This window comes from Panthera tigris, chromosome F2 (genome assembly GCF_018350195.1).
Source record: "Panthera tigris isolate Pti1 chromosome F2, P.tigris_Pti1_mat1.1, whole genome shotgun sequence".
In the NCBI taxonomy this organism is placed as follows: domain Eukaryota; kingdom Metazoa; phylum Chordata; class Mammalia; order Carnivora; family Felidae; genus Panthera; species Panthera tigris.
Window position 1 is genome coordinate 78736657 of NC_056676.1, and position 15515 is coordinate 78752171.

Sequence of the window (15515 nt, forward strand, 5' to 3'; positions counted from 1 at the left end):
CAGTGGAGATGATTAAGAGAAAATGTCAGATACTAAGCAGTACATCTGGCTGAATATCTAGTTTTCCCTGTGCGTAGGATCAAAAGCAAGAATGAGCGAGGGACACAATAGTTGGAATCAAGATCTCCTGCTCCAATTCCTGGACCTGACCATATGCATTCAGTTTTCTCCCAGGACTGTGCAAAATTACCTGTTGTTCTTAAACTACAGACTGTCAATATGAATTTCTTGACTTTCTGCAGGATGTTCTGCCAGTTCAGTGTCCTGCTAATCATGCATGATGGGTAAGAAGTAGTTAGTATGCAGGAGGCCGAGGTATGTTGTTCCAACCCATATACTGGATGACCTGAAAGAAACTGCCAGCTTGGTGTGAGATTGTGAACAGGAAAGGACACTACAGTGGACTTAGGCTGTAGAGCAAATGGCCTTGGCATTACACTTGGGCTACATAATCAGGCAGACTCCAGGGTGATGAAGATGTCCGTGGTAGGGAAAGGGGGCATGGTGGAGTTCACAGAAACCTGCCATGAGAAAATCACATGGTCGGTCCCCAAGGTTCTAAAGGTACACCATCTGTACCTAGCCCTGCAGAGAACTATCTTAAAGCAAAATAATGGCCTATTGTATGTGAAGCTGAAGCACCAGTTTCGCAATGATGTGAGGATGGGTGCCACCTTTCAGGATTAATAGAACTCTCTATGGTGTTCTACCCCAATAGAAACAACAATTTAGAAACCAAGGGGTGGAAATAAGTCACGCCTATTTCCATCATTCCTAGTGACCCATGGGGGACTCTGTGTTTACCATCTCATTCAGCCCTGCATGGTTGGAGGCTCCAGCCTCAAGAGAGGGGCTTGGGGAAAAGGGTGAGAGAATGGTTCATTCCTTCCAGGGAATACAGCAAGGTTCCCCTTGAGCCATGAGCTACCACTGCAGCCCAGGCACTTTGGATTCCTTGCATCCAGGAGCCACAGGCAAGAAAGGCCACTATTCCAACAGGGGTGGCTGACCCTGGCTGATCATGTGGAGGTATGGAGCTGCTGTTATATAAGGAGGGGAGAGTGCACTCAAGTGATCCAATCGGATGCTTCCTGGTATTCCCTTTCCCAGTTGTGACTATGAAGTATAGCAACCCAGCCTGAGAAGGGTAGGTCTACTGGGGACTCAGATACTCTGGGGTGAGGGTTAATTCTCCCCTCCTAAGCCAAAGAGGGCAGCAAAAGTGAATGGCTGAGGGTCATGGAGTTCTTTCAATGGAGATGGGAGAAGGAGACGGAGTCCTGGGACCAAATGCAGGAATGGTAGCTGTGCATCACCTTGCTCTAGCCCTTTGCTGAGTTCAGGAAGGAAGAGGGCCCTACCAAGGCCCAGGAAGAGCTGATCCCCAAAACTCAGACCATAGAGGTATCCCTCTGCCCTATATTTGATCTGCTTCAGACCATGGCCAATGTGATTCAGATTTCTGGAAGAACTTTTGCCTGCCAGTCCACAAGTTCTCCAGGAGTGATGCTCATGTCTTCCTTGGAAGGGTATTGATCCACTCTTGAGAAACCTGGAGGCTCCTGACTCCCCCTCAACAAGATGTCTATCCCTTAGCTGATCCACAGAAATGATGCCAATCTGTCCCACAGAGTCTTAACACAGCGTTTAACAAAACGTATGTTGGTGTTTTAGTATCAGAAGAGGTGCTTCCATCGAAAGATAATTCAGTGGCTCTGAAAATGAAGTAGATTGATGGAATACTGAAGAATTGGATACTTGGAGCAAAGGGCAAATAGATGGACTTCTTTAGAGTTGCTTTTTCTCAGGCATCCCAGAATTTGAAAAGCTGCTTTCCTGTGGCATCCGAGCATCTGATCCTAGCTATAAGAATTAGATATGGAAGTCACCAGTGAGTAGATTTGAACTGCTCATTCTCAGGAGGACAGTAATATAAGGAAACAAGTCTTCTAAATTACATTTTCCCCTGTACTTACTAGCACTAAAAGTAACAGATCCCACAGAGGACAACACATGCCTCCGAATGTGGGTAGCCCTTACAATGGAGGGGGAAGGTCCCCTGTGATCATTAGAACAGGAGACCCTTTGTGGGATCAGGTGCTCAACAACTCCCCTGCCACTAGTGGAGGGTGGAGCTTCCTGATGCTTGCATTGTCAGATCTCCTTGTCCTGGAACAACCCGTATACCAGGCTCCATGGGCACAGACAAAGCCCAGAAGGTACTACAAATAAAGGCTTACTGGGGTCAAAGAAAGCCCTCCAGGCAGAAAAAGGCCAGTGGAAATTGGTACTAAGACTTTAGCAGGAAACTGCTCAGAGGAACTTAAAATGGAGACGTTGTACATCCTATGTGTCTGACAGACGTACGGTGATGTTATTTTATCCTAGGACTTTTTCACTACCCTAAAAATACCTGTGATCCAACAACCATGGACCCCCTGAAATAGAGTATGAACTTGACGAACTTAAAACCTCACTGGGTATTACAAGCCTACAACCCTGATGGGGGAAGTTGATAATGGAGGAGCCTATGCGCAGGTGAGGTGGGAGTTATATGGAAAACCTCTGCCTTCCTCTGTTTTGCTATGTACTTAAAATTGCTTGAAATCCCACGTTCCCCTCTGGAGCAGGGCTCTGTCCATCTTCTATGTCTGACTGGGGGATCTCTCTTGGAGTTAAGTCTACATATGGAACCTCTTAAGATCACCCCCTGAGCTCTCCAGAATCCCATGCCGGGGGCGGGGGGGTGTCTGCTGTTCCAGGGCTAGACTCATGGCTGCAGGTGTACCATGAGCACATGAGTTGATCGCTGTGGGGTTAACTCCTTCTGAAGGGAAAGCTGCTTCATGGTTACTCACAATGTGAACACATTGTACTTGAGACTCCATAGAATGACTTATTCTAGGGGTGTAGAGTGTGTTGGTGATAATCTTGTATGAACTCCAGGATTTTTCAACCCTTTCCTTACTACTTTGACAAGTTGGCCTGTGGAAGGTTGACCTACTTTCACACCTGGTTGAAAAACACCATGACAAATGGGGTATGGTATCTGGATTCCTAAAGAAGATACTGAAGTATGGTGTCTAGCTTCACATGGGATAAACCTTCACCTACAAGGAGATGGCAGACAACAGGCTGACCAATTCTTCCATGGGCTACTCAAAGTGCAATCTCTTTGTGACTTTTCTGGACCTGGTGAACAAATCTAACTTAACACCTATGTCAACATGTAGTTCTGTGACCGGGTAGCTAGAGGGGGCATGCACAGTCACCCATCACTTCACATCCTTTTCTCTGGGCAGAGGAGTCTACCCAGACTGGGTCTAACTGTAGATCTAACCCTTTTGAGCAAATGGGGGAACTCCAGGGCACAGATAGCCACTAGAAGCCCAGCATAGGGTAGAGATGCAGAATCCTTGGCAGAGCCTGCCTAGGAAAGCTATCCCCTCTGATCAAATACTGGGGTGACTCCTAAAATTACCACTGGAGGCTGTCCAAGGATTCTCCTTGCAGGTGAACACCTTCCTCCTTAAAGACTCAAGGCATATACTCTGGCTGCCCTAGTCCTCACCTGTGCCATACAGGTGCTCTTCATATGTGTAGAGCAGCTTCCCAGCTCTAGAAGAAGGCAAACTTAGAAATGAGAGGTTGGAGTGAACTTGTGCCCCTTACTGTGGGTGGTCTCAGGCCACAACTGTACACATGCTTTTCTCCTCCACTATCCATTCTAAATCCTCTCCTCCTCATACCTCCCCTGGTCTCAGTGACTGATTTGATGTGACTCAAACCCTCCTTAAGTTTCTGAGCCCCTGATAAATCTCAGGCTGGTGTTGCTGTACTAATCACCCTTGGTTGAGAGAGAGCCATGAATGGAGTATGATGTGTCCAAGAGGACTAATCAATGTCATGGATCCTCCATTCTGCTGTCTGGTGTCACAGAAACCCTACTGTGTCTTGATCAGAGTCAATGCCTCTACCAGGATAGTGACCCTTCTTGGCTGCTGGTTCTGGACACAGGGAGCCCAAAATACCCGGTAACCATTATGACTGAAAGGTCAACAAGACCCTTTGGCTGAGGAACATAACCTAGTACTTGAGGAACGTAACCTAGTCTAACCCTGTAGAGGCAAGTGTTGCAGGGACAGGAAGCACAGTCTCCCAGCAGGTCATTGGGAGTTATGGCAAGTGGCGGCCTCTGCTGTTCTAACCCCTTGGTTCCTGTACCTGTGTCCCTTCCACTGGAGACCGAGCACCCTAGGGACCTCTGTTTCTGCGCATCCTGGAGGATGGTGCCTCTCCTTGCAGAGGATTGCCTCTGAGCTGGTGCTTCAGCTATGCCTCCAGGAGGCTATTCCAACACTGTCAGGCCAGCACCCTCTTAAAGGCACATCTAGGATGCAGCCACTATATCCGAGGGTCTCCATCATTGTCCCTCCTAGGAGAAACCTTAGACACAGCCAAGTCCCCAAGGTAGCTCACAATGCTTTCTTTTAATGTTTATGTTTGAGACAGAGCATGAACGGGAGAGGGTCAGAGAGAGGGAGACACAGAATCTGAAACAGGCTCCAGGCTCTGAGTTGTCATCACAGAGCCCAACGCGGGGCTTGAACTTGCGGACCGTGAGATGACCTGAGCTGAAGTTGGATGCTTAACCAACTGAGCCACCCAGGGACCCCATTACTTCAATATTCTCTACAAGATAACAAATCTTCATCTGCAGAAAAAATCATTCTTTGCAAAGTCATGGTCCCCTCTGATTCACATAACTGTGTGCCTAAGTGTCTGAGTCCTAGCTTGTGAATGGATCCCAGGAAGGCCATGGCTGAGCTGCTGGACTGGAGAATCTGAAAGCTGCTGGAAAATGGCAGAGCCCTGTTCTCTCACTGGTGGTCCTGCCTTCTATAGTTTCACCTCCTGGTTTTATTGGGGGACCCTTGACCCATATCACCATGTTGTCACTGGAACTCCTTGTTTTTACTCTGATGTTAGCATGAAGTTGAGGTCTTGCTATGTATACCCCCACCTCTGCCCCACCACATGTTCAACATCTGTGTTTGGTGGCAGCTTTTCAGAATTTTCTCCCATGTCCCGTAACAGAAGCACAAAAGGCTCACAGAGCTGGCTCATTTCTCAGCTGGAAGCTTCTCCCCAGGTACATCCAGTTGAGTCTGTGATCCTGGCTGACTTTAGGTATCCTTCAAGAACAAAATGTCACTCAAAACAGTGACCCACCTTTCTGTTGCCAGTTGATGTCCAGAGATGGAAAGCATGAGTTTTTGGAGCTTCTGATTAAAGGCCTTTGTACCACAGGCCGAAGGAACCGGTCTTAGATCACAAATGGCACTAAGTGTTCCTGGGAAGGTCCCATGTTTGTTGTTACATGGTGTTCCCAGTGGATTCTGACTCAGGGCTCCAATTGTTATGTTGATGGGCATCTGATTTGAGAAAGGTAGAGCGGGCCTGATGGTGTCACCAGCTCTGAAAGCCCTCCTTCAACCGCAAGATGGTTCTAGAAGGCTAGCAGCAGCTCTTCTAGTTCCAATTAAGCCTGGCCTGAAGGTTCCTTCTTAGGGCATAGAGGTATTGACCTGATTGGAGGTGAAGGTGACCATGAGGAAAAGGCTACTAGGTCACTCTGGGTGACTAAGGCGACAGTGGATGGGGGCAAATTCATGTGCACTAAGAATAAAACCCCAAGAGTACTGGTTCTAGGACTAGGACTCTATCTGTGGGAATGGTTCTGCTGGCTTCCCAAACCAATGATTTCTCTACCAATACGCCATATAATCTCATCCAAATTGGTGTGACAAGGGGCCCTGTCTCCAGATGCAGTAAACCATCTGCTGGAGCAGTGGCTCTGAGAAGGAGAATCGGGCTGTTGGAGTAAAGGGAAAATGCTGCCATGGATTAAACCTGATGGGGCTCACCTGAGAACTTCTGCAGAGGGGGCAATGCCCTTAACTGCTGTTCCTCTGCAATCCTCACCAGCACCAGAGCTCTGGGATAGCTTGCCTGAAAATAGCTAGAATCTGACCACTGACACGAGGGTGAAGTGGAGGGCAGCATGTTAGGAGGGAAGGGATACCCTTTAGAATTGGAGGCTTAGGAGGTGATACACTCCTGGGGTGCAGGCTAACCCAGTCGTGTGAGGCCCCTTCTCCTTTCTCTGCCTCATGTAACCAGTAGGGAGGGGACCCTAGGATGCTTCTGACTTTTGTGATACTGGCCATCTCTTCCCAGATGGCCCTGAATTTGGTGAAAGTAACCCTGCTCTTTGATAGAAGTTAAATGATTGTCAGTCTCTTTGTAACTAATGGTCTTCCTTCAATCCATCCCACCTGCTTTCAGTTTCTGATGGGTTCCTTTGTGCTGATGTAGGCGTAGAAGATGAACGTATCCTTTGTGACTAAAAGGATAAAAGATTAAGTGATAGCTCACTTATTCAAAATTAACGTTTTCTTGAAATGTGTTTGAAGTTATAATTCCCTGATGCAACTGTATGTTACAGGCTATAATAACTCCCATTTCAAATACATAATAACGCTATTAATAAAAACAACCTAAGCCTACTAAAACATTCCCAGTGTTCACTGATCTGTGAGCTACCATTAGAACATGGGCCAGTCTGGAAGCACCGAGTCCCAAGCCACAATGGGTAGATCCTGCTTGCCCCTTCACTTGCCCTCTCGAGGGCCAGTGAGGCCAGGCTTGAGGGTGTCTCCTACCTCAAAACGCTGTTTGTTTACCTCCTGGGGAGGGGAGTGATCTTCCAAGGTAACATGAGGAAAGTGTTGGTCACACTTCATTGGACCCTAGAGAGACAAAACCATATGTTTGAGGTCCTTGTAGGAAGTTAGGCTGGGGCATCCCCATACCTGGAATGCCACAGTTTCCTTCCCAATAGCAAAGAAAAAGGACTCTAAGGTTGGGTTGTGGAGAGGGGCCAGGGGTCTATATTCCAGTCTAACTTTACAGAGCTAGTGACAGTCCAGTTGGCCACTGGGTCCAGCTGTGGTGCTTATCTAGTTGGGGACCAGTCTAGTGGTGCTTCAGAAAGCTGGAGGGCCTAGAAGGATTCCACACCTCTTCTCTTGGGGCTCTGATGGGAGTGCTGCAGGAAATGATTGGTTTCTTGATTGCTTACTGAGGAACCTAGTTCAAAACAAGGGACCAGGGAGGACTCTTGGGTTGTGACTCTGTTATAACAAAGGCGTAATTGTCTTGGCTCCATACTGGGCACTGCAAACTAAGCCCACATGGAGTTCCTTTGCTGATGCTGGTCAGGTGCATGGCTGAATTCTCGTGCAGCCCTGGCCAGGTCTCTTGACAGATGACACCTGTAGGAGGATGGAGCCCAGGCAAGCTTGCTTGTTTAATAACCAGAAGGCACATTGAATTCTGTGCTTAGTGCAGCATTCCAGAAAAGCCTTCCAAGAGGCTATACCTTCTGGTACCTCTGAATACTTTTTTAGAATACGGAGAACTGCTTGGTCTTTCACTTTATTTTTGATGCTTTTCCTTGTCCTTTTTCTTGACAAACCCTGGATTAGAGCTTCTCAAGTCTCCTTGACTCTAGGTGAGTCTTCTGATTTTTCCCAACCAGGGGGCCAGAGCACTGCAGGACTTCAAGGAGAACCTTCTGAGGGTTGCAGAGTGTCCCAATTCACAACCTGTCATCATGGGCTCTTCTACCAAAGGCTGACATACCACTTCTGCCTATTGTCTTCTGTACTTCAAGTTTGAGCCTGAGCCTCATGCTGCTTCCTCCCCCTGGCTCTGCCCACTCTTCCTTAGATACTTTCCTCTGATGGTTTGGCTTTTCCCTTTTGGATGCTGCTTTTATCCTTTGCTGGCTCCTTCTTTCTATCATGTTTTTCTTTAATGGTTGTGTGCCATGGGATTCAAGGCTGTGCATCCTGAGCATTCTCTCCCTGGGTGACAGTAATGGAAGCACCAATGTGATCTCTATGGATCTCCTCCCTACCTTTCAGACCTGCAGCCTGAATGTGAGTGGAGCTTCAGACCCACCTATTCACCTGCATGTCTGATGGTCTTCCCAACTCCATTCACCCAAATGGAGCTCTGGTTCATTCTCTCCAAACCTGCTGCTTCCTCCCTCCCTGATAGCGCTCTGCACCAGGTGTCCAGGTCGGAATCACTCTACTGGACTCTTCTCCACCTTGCCATGTATGCAAATCTAACCCAAGTCCAGATTCTAATCTTCTCTTGAGTTTGGATTTAAGCAAGAGATGGAAGAATGGAGACCAATTCAAAACACCCTTCTCTTTTTCTCCCTGTTCACCATAGCAGCCTAACTTAATCCTCCCTTCTAGGCTTGCTTCCCTCCAACACTTGATTCTACATAGTGAGAGCTATGTTCCACTTTATTTCATTGTCTGATATTTGTCATGTTTCTAACACTTAGTGGCAATAGGGGGCACAAAAGTCAGCGTTCTATTTGCTTTTCCTCGAGAAACCGGTCTCCCAACTTCTCTGGCTGCCTCCCTCCCTCCCTCCCTCCCTATCCAGCTCTTGTGCCCTCACCCTTGCTCAACCCAAGCATATGGCAGCCAGGCTGCAGGAATATAGGTCCCTAATGGGACCCAGAGGAGACCAGAAGAGGGTCCTGCCAGAACCACACCCCTTCTAAGAGTCTTCTTTCCTTGGAAATCTTCCTATGACTTTCATAAAGGGATCTTGGGAACCGTGTTCCCAGTTTAGGAAGCCAGGGGGAGGTTTGGGTTACTAATTCAAAAGGAAGAGGGCAAGGAAGAACAACAGTGGAGGTATTTGACCTCACCATGGAAATGCCTGGTAGGGAGCTTGGGGAGGAAGAAATGGGGGGCTGCCCAATACTAGAGGGGTGGAGCCTTCTGCACACGTGGGAGAGCCAAGCAGTGAAGCTTTTCTTCGTGTCCTTTGTTGAACTCCTTAATTTCCACTTTAACCTGGCAACTGTTAGACAGCTAAGCCTTGTGTGGTTCTCTATTGATGATAAGCAGTTATGTTGATCCCTAAATGGGGAGTACAGAAGAGTCCTTAGAGATCCTATTTCCTCTTCATAGTGAGGAAAATAGCTGCTCTTCTAGTGCCCATGGAGAGCCAGGCCCTGTCCTAGGATGTTAACTCAATAGTTCTTGTAGTCTGAGGGTTAAATGGTGACAAGTATGGGCTCTTATTAACCAATAGAGCTCTACGTAAAGATTCAGTGTATCCCTTGCTTGATTCAACTCTATATTGTGACATATGCTCTATAGGATTGAGAAAGGCAGGACGATTCCAGTAAAACATGGCCTGAAATTCTTGATGCTGGTTCTTCCTAGCAGTGAGTAAATAAATGTGAAGATTTGGTCTCTAGACCCTTCTGTAGTAATACCACTGTGCTAGCTATGCCTGGGATGGAAGTGGTGGAGAGGGCAAAGTGTGGGATGCTGTTAGTTTCTGCTGATCCCAGGAAGCCTGTAAATATGTAAGTATGTTCATAAAGTACTGACTGGGTACCAGACGTCAGTGCTTTCACAAGATGAAATCGTAACTGTAGGACTTGGGGTATTTGCTCCTGTAACTTAAGTAAATGTTACTGGTCCGTTAAGACTCAATTTGACAAACTGAACTTTGGTTAGTCAATCGTTTTTCTTAGCCAGGTAGGATGTTCCACTGTGATTCGTGGTGACATGAGTACTGAGGTTCTAGAACATGTGGGGGTGGGGATGGGTGAGGGTAATGTAGAATGTGTCTCCACTCGGAGTATACTTGAGAGTATACAGAAGCCATCGTTCTGCAACATCACTAGGAGGGGGGAAGTGTGCTTGGAACTCGACTTGCTCAAAGCAACACAGCTAGCTACTGATGGAGAAAGAATGGAGTCTGAGGTCTTCCAGTTAGGCTGAAGGCCTTTGTTACTTGATGCTGGGAATTAGGGGAGCTAAACTATAGCCATAGACTGACCACAGACCTGGTACCTTGGGCTAATCTCCAAAATATATGTGCACCAGGCTTTCTGTACCTGTACACAAGAATGACCACCTGGGGGTTTTATCTAGTCTCCTTGGATGGAGTGGACGTTGTGGGCACTAAGTAATGGAGAGCTGACGATGTGATCAGCATCCTGTTGGAATGCTAACCGTACTTAATGGGAAATGCCACTAACCAGACCTGCTGTGTTAGTCTGGTTTCTCTGGGGAAACAGGATAGAGCAGATGATAAATTGGCTCTTGTAATTATAGAGGTGCACAAGTCCCAAGATCTGCAGGCTGAGTCAGCAAGCTGCAGACCCAAGAGAGCCAATTGTATGGTTCCCACCCATAGGTCATCAGGCTTGAGACCCAAGAGAGCCAATTGTGTGGTTTCCACCCATAGGTCATCAGGCTTGAGACCCAAGAAGAGCCAATGTTCCAATGTCTTAGTTTGAGTCCCAAATCAGGAAAACTGACTTCTCTGTGTGAAGGCGATGAGGCGGGAAGAATTCTTCCTTGGGAGGGAGACTGTCTTGTTCTACTCAGGTCTTGAACTGCCCTCTGTAGAGGGAGTGACTGACTTGGCATCCACTCTGCTCTATTCAGTCCACCAACTCAAGTGTTCATCTCATCCCAAAATGCCCTCACAGGCACACCCAGAATAACACTTGGCTAGATACCTGGGCACCCAGTGACCCAACTAAGTGGACATGTAAAATTAGCCATCACACATGAGAACACTTCAAGCATTCTAGATGAGGTTCTGTGTTCTTAGTTGAAAACCTGAAATAACACTAGAAAATGACCCATACATACAAAATCTTAGAAATTGTGTTTTTTTACAGAATATAGGATACTGTTCTATAAAGAGCTCTCCTGGAGTAGAAAATACTATAGTCTAACACCTTGCCTGTAGCTTCATTGGAGGACCTTACTAAAACTCCTCTTATCATGGTCACAGCCTGGCTCCTGTCCTGGTTTCACTGTCTGTGCAGCTAGCCAAGTCCATTCCCTCAAGAGTGACATCAGAAGATGTTTGTCAAAATGGTGATTGTCAGTAGTATACAACCCTCTGCTAGGATGCCACAGCCTCCCTGCTACTCCGAAAAATGAAAAGTGGGGCTAATGTGACTCTTAATCCCCTCAAACTTTTGCTTCCTTTTGCCTCCTTTATACAAATTGGATAAACTCCATAACTCTTAGCTGAGGCAGGCCTCTCCCTCCAAGTTTGCTTCCTCCACAGCTAATGACCAGTACCCCTCTAATTCACTTGGAATCAAGACTGGGCTTTGATAATACTCAAGCAGAAGCAATTTCCCCTTTGGCTTTTCCTGCCTACTTTTCACACCACATGGGACATCTGAAGAAAGAACTAACCTCTAATCTTAAAACTAAAACCCATCCATAGCCAGGATCAAATATTTTGCTGTGTTTCAGCAGAATTGTTTATCCCATTTATCCCACTGTGTTTGGATTCCTCCCAAATTAGGCCCTAAGATAGAATACCCTGAGAAAAAGGTTTGACTGTGAAGTCCTGGCAAAGGAGTTAAGGAGGTGATCTAGAGAAAGGAAAGCTGTTACCATAAGAGTCCTAATAAGCCAGCTTCTACAGGGATAGACTAGAGGTTATACTGATTGTTAGAGCTTTTCTTAAGGGTTAAACACCTACTTCAGAATTATTCTGGACTGAGAAGTCTGGGTTATATATGCTCATGACATGTTAGTCATTTATTAAACAGTGCCTCTGAGATATTCTAAGCTTACTTACAGTGCCTCCAAAGAAGATGGAGCTATTCTGATGCAGAGTCCAGGATGTCAGCCCCGGGGTGCACAAAACTTACGGCATGGGGACTCAAGGGGCATGGTAGAGGATGGGCCGTATGTTCCACTAAGTGTTGGAGATATTAAGGAAGGCTTCTTTAAGTGTCCATAATGCAGAGTAGGAGCTGAGAATAGTGGATGGTAGAAAGGTAGATTTTCCTTTTTTTTTTTTTTTTTTTTTTTTTTTTTTTTTTTTTCTCTCCTTGAAATGGTATCTTAGAAAACCGTTAACACTTGAATTTTTTCCTATAAGATGTAACAGGGCCAGTTCCACCACTCGCCCCTTTCCATCTTGGATTAAGCAAACCTTTCATGGAAATCCCTTGAAATCCTATATTCAGTCTTGGATATATAGAAACCAGCGGAAACATCTGGTCTGCCTGCAAGCCTGCTCAGTGTCTTTGCTCAATCATCCCAAGATACATATAGGGGGAAGAGAGAGAGAGCAAGCAAGGAGAACAATCTCTTAAGAACTAAGAACCAAAATATCCCCAAATGTGATAAGTGACCTGAATCTATTCATCCAAAAATTGTAATGAACTCCAAGGAGGATAAACCTAAAGAAATCTACAAGACGCAGTATCGGATTGTCAAAGGACAAAAATGGAGTCAACTCATTATGTACAAGGGTATCCTCCACTAAGATTAACAACTGAATTCTCATCAGATCATGGAAGCCAGAAGGCTGTGGGGTGATTGACAGGTTTTTTTTTTTTTTCCTTTTTCCTTTGAGTACTTAAAGAATTTTATGTCTGGCAAAACTGTTCTCCCAAAACAGAAATAAAGAAATTCCTAGATAAACAAAAACTGAGACCTTGCCATACAAAAGATGCTAAATGGAGTCCTTCAGATTTAAAGGACACTGGAAAGTAACTCCAATCCATGTGAAGAAATCATTGGAATGTGTTTCCTATTGGGGTGATGCAAACATTGTGGAACTAGATAGCAGTGATGGTTGCTTAACTTTGGGGATATACTGAATGCCACTGAATTGTATATTTTAAAATGGTTCAAATGGTGAATTTTAGGTTCTATAAATCTTATACCAATTTTAAAATGTCTTCTGGGAGACCACCAACTGGAGAACTACTTAGGGCCCATCTGATTGAACTGTCGTGCTCCCAAAGGATCTCATGTCCACAAAACCAAGGTATTAGAACTGCATAATCTTAGTTCTGGAACAGCTGAGAATATGTGGAAGAACATAGTGGAAGATGTCTGACAAGACCACACACATGCATTTGGTTACCTGGGTGGAACTGGCTTCAACCCTTAACCTTAATGAGCCAATAGTAAAGTTTTAGTTCAATAACCATATCTGGTGGTTGTAGTCATGACCCATGCTGAGACTGCCTCTGAAATTCCTGGATTTTGAAAAACCTGTGTCAGATGTTGTTCATCTTTTCAGATCTGATTAACTTTGGGATGTATGAATGAAAGATAGACTTTGGGTAACCTAGTTGCTCCCTCTTTTGGTTGTATTGGTCTTAGAAGGGGGCTGGACTTTGACAGAAGAGCCATCTATTCCTTGGCAGTAATGGTCTTCTCCTCCACACCCAAACCTCTGAAGATGAGGTACTTTTTCCTTGCCTTCCAGGTCCTCCAGGAGGAAGTCTCTTTGACCATCACTGTAGCTTCTGTCCTGGATCATTCCTGAAAAGCAAACATCTACCACTCACGCAGAATTTCTGGGATTGCAGATTCTCTGTCCAGGTGAAATTATAGCCTGAGTTTAAGAGGCTGATTAAGCCTGGCCATAGTCCTTAAGGGCAAAAGGTGTTGTAGACTGAGCTTTTCTTGTACATTCCTCTCCATCTCAGAAAACTGCTTCCTGAATTGTGTCCCATGGAGTACTGTTGAGAGTAGCTCTTGTAGGAGGATTGATCCAGCAGGACTTGGGTAGAGAAGTTGATCTGTCACTTAGGGTGAGAGGGCCAGGCCTTTATGCTCCTATTTTGGGATAACTCTGAATCATCCTCCCAGCTTCACAATTCTCTGTAGCACTAGTGGTGTTCCCCCACTGGAATGTGTCCCTGAGAATGGTGCATGACCTTTGGCAAAGATGATATCTTCAGATGAGGCAGCCCCATAGAGTGGTAGCATTATTCCAGGTATCACTACATGTAGCTGAGGGGGGAGAAGCTCTCTGTTCCTTGAGTCCTCAGGCAGCAACAATAGCTCATTTTTAAGTTCGTCTTTGCTATGTCCCCTGACATAAGCATGCCCCTTTTGGGAGCTAGTGCCTCTAAATCTACAAGTCCCATAGTTGTAAGGTCAGGAAGAAGGACAAATCCACAAAAGTGGGTCACTGGGAGTGATGGTAAATGGGAGGTGTGCCTACTTGAAGCCTTTGACCTCGTCCTGATGCAGAATACGTTAAATCCGATACATTTCTGTAGTGGTATATCATTCAAAGAAGGGCATTTAAGTGTAAAAAGGATGGACTGTGGTTGATCCTGTCATGAACCTGGGAGCCAAAGTATTTTCTGCAAACTGGTACTTCAGCTTTGAAAGAAGATTTGTATGTATGTCCTAAAGAATTAACCCAGGACTCATGAGTTGTCTATACCCTGCATATTCTAAAGAAGGGTTTGATCGTTGCCTGGCTGCTGAGAGAGCACCTCTAATACTTTGGAACATCCTGCCTGATGAGCGTGTTTTTGTTTACTTGGGGACCATGGGCAACACCAAACCGTCTATGCTAAACCATGTGATTTATAGTGGCAGAGTTAGCCCACATGGTATCAGCTTGACCTCTGGAGGAGCTGGGTACTAAGTTCTCCCACACAGGTGGCCATCCCGTACCTACTTCCAATAAAAACTCTGGATACCAAGGCTCACCTGAGCTTCCCTGTTGCCATGTGTGTGGTCACACATCATTGCTGGGAGACATAAGTATCTATATGACCCCACTGGGAGAGAACAACTAGAAACTTGTGCCTGATGTCTCCTGGACCCTGCCCTTTGTGCATAGGGGCATGAGTAGCAGCCACTACAATGGGGCTTTACATGAAATCTTATCCTTACTTGGCCACCCCTTCCTTCTCTTGCTCATCTTTACTACCTTGTTACTTCCTCTTGGAAGCACTTCCCTTCATAAACCATTTGCATGTAACTTCCATATTTCTGGGATAATCAATGCAAGATAGTTGTTACCAGAAGTCTCCCTTGGAAGCAGAGTTTCAGAATGAGATTTTTGAAGATGAATCACTCGCCAGCCTAATGACCAGGATCCCATCTCTGGAGATAAGTAGACAACTGGTCATAATGGTAAAACTAGAGTGGTGGTTCTCAATGTGGTCCCCAGGCCGGCAACATTGGCATCTCCTGGGAACCTTCTAGAAATGCAAGTCCCTGGACTCCATTCCAGACCTACTGAATCCAACTCAGGGAGTGGGTCTTAATCAGTTGGAACAAGCTCTGTAGGTGTTTCAAGTACATACTGAAAGGCTGACTTCCACCTCTGGATTTGGATGGTGGAAGGGGATGCATGGTTTTGTGTAATCTCTAGCATGTGAGAAAAGTGGGGGGAGGATGGCTTGAATGAATTAAGGATTGGAACTTGTGGAGTAGGACTGGGCCAATCCTCTACACTAAGTAAGACCCAGTGCAAAAATTGAAAAGGCCCTATGGTGATAGCTTTAAGACTTTCATCACCTACAGCCCTGGTTTCATGTAGTGAGACCAGCTGCTAGAATTCTGTGGAGTTTAAGACCCGTTACCTGCATACTGCAGACT

General features: G+C 45.9%; 1 protein-coding gene across 2 annotated transcripts in view; it reads right to left on the minus strand.

Annotated features, from left to right (window-relative positions):
* Positions 1 to 1814: 1814 nt before the first annotated feature.
* The window catches only part of LOC122234964, a 44936-nt gene continuing 31235 nt past the window's right edge, over positions 1815 to 15515 (minus strand). For both annotated transcript variants that reach the window (XM_042973199.1, XM_042973197.1), the window contains 2 exons: positions 6726 to 6812; positions 1815 to 1863 (listed from right to left, as the gene is read on the minus strand). The gene's annotated coding sequence lies outside the window, so the exon portion shown is untranslated. The remainder of the gene's footprint in view (positions 1864 to 6725; positions 6813 to 15515) is intronic.